Source organism: Morone saxatilis, unplaced genomic scaffold (genome assembly GCF_004916995.1).
Source record: "Morone saxatilis isolate NCDOM2014 unplaced genomic scaffold, NCSU_SB_2.0 Contig8, whole genome shotgun sequence".
NCBI classification, from domain to species: Eukaryota; Metazoa; Chordata; class Actinopteri; family Moronidae; genus Morone; species Morone saxatilis.
In genome coordinates, this window is record NW_023340257.1 from 17,774,665 (window position 1) to 17,776,729 (window position 2,065).

The following is a 2,065-nucleotide window of genomic DNA, read 5'->3' on the forward strand; positions in this document are numbered from 1 at the left end:
AAAAAGAATATGATGGGGAAGGGGGCACCAAAACCTTCCTGAAAACATGAAATTATAAGTTGACGAAAGAATTCTAATGCCAATTTGTTCACCAGATCATCATTTCATTGACCTAGTATAGGGCTGCACACTTAATCGAATATTGATTGCGATCACAAGTTTGGCTTACCACACTTATATGAACTTGATGGTCTATGATATTGCCATTTAGAATGCATGGTTGGTTCATTGAAAACTCCACTGCATATCAAATCAAACGCTTCCTAAACTAACAGCTAGCCCCCAAGGTTGATCACGATGGTTTCACTTTTGATGAGCTCTTCTGTCGAACACACACACACACACACACACACACCCTGCTACTGCAGCCTGGGTACTTTAATTACTGGAAAAAATACTGTATAAAGTTACTGTTCATGAAAACCGAACATTTCCTACTGCTCCAACTTAACATAAGTAAGCTAGTCACAGGAAGTTTGAAGTTTTTGTCAGCGGTCATACTCTAAAGTTTTCGGATCAGTTTGAAATATGTCAGGGAGTAATGGAACAAGAAGGAGCAGCCACAGAGAGCTTGATGAAGAGCTGCAGGCGAGACAGCACAACTCCAAAAAAATAATTGTGATTATTATTTTGGCCATAATCGTGCAGACCTATCCTAGTGCAATATGTCTTCACTGTATATTATTTTTTGTGACGTAGCATATTGAGATTTTAGCATTTAATATAATGTAAAATGCAATACATATATTAAATGGTGCTCACACAATAATGGCAAGTTTTGACAGTTTGACATGTGGACGAGAGGAGCTGGGTATCAAGCAACCAGCTCTACACAGCCCTAATACCTAATTCCTTGATGTTATAGTTTAGTTTGTTGTTTTTTGTAAAATTGTAATCAAGGAATAAAATCCACAGTTTAACTTATTTGGCTTCCTTTTATCTCCTGACGTTTGAGTTCAACCATGATAACTTCCCCCTTGTTGAACTGTTGAGTTGATTGTTCCAGCCTAAAGAGCAGAGCAGTGTTTTGGGGGAATTTGTAAAATAAATACATAATGATGATTCCAAAATTGAATGTCTTCTTTGATTATTTATCAATGTTTCTGAATTTAAAAGAGTTATTGTTATTGTTTGCCTGCTCCTAGCAATTCCATTAGCCTTGGGTTGAGTCTATTGACCAATCAGAGGCTGTGTTTCTAACTAGGCATGTGTGTGGCAGCTCTGATCTGAAATGGAATAACATACATGTAACATAGGAATTTACAATACTGTCAGGGCAGCACCCAAAATAATAAGCAGAATAGCATAAATGTCCTAAATCATGTGTCCATTCTCTTTTGTGCATTTGGATAGCAATGTAAGGCATGTGCCCAGGGCATCATTCCAAATATTAATTCAAAAGATTAATTCAACAAATCAGTGCTTCAGTGCTTGACACGAGCTCTGACTGTCAAGTCTCGCTAACTAGTAACTGTCATTCTTGACACAGCAAACTGTAAAAAAAAAAAATGTACATTTTTGCCACATATAATTAGGAAGGAGTGAGTGAAGCTACTATGGTCTGATGTGCTATCAAGCAGGTACTGACACTTAAACCTGGTTCACACTGCCTGCTTCTGCAGTCTTGTTTTTTTTAACTTTAGCACCCATGTTAACAGATTAGAGTGGTCACACTGCCCATGTGAGACGTCTCAGCTGCAGCTGATTCGAGGTCTTGACTATTTTTTTTCATTTTTACCACAAGCAGCACAAACCACTCTTCACATTTACATTTAAATTCCACATGTATGGCAATGTAAATTAAATCATATGAAAAATGAAATTTTTCATGGAGATTATACAAAGAAAAGGGTATGTGGAAACACAGGGCTGGCAGCAGCAGCTCCACAGCAGTCACACTCTGGGTGTGAACGCTGCGCCATGCGCCATAGACACCACCAGTTGGCACACTGTTCTAGTACATATTGTTTTCATAGGCTACATAGCAATGACGATAGCAGTTTATTTAACACTAGAACTGTAAACGGGTAAAATTTACACCGAACTTTTTTCAATAGTTTATATA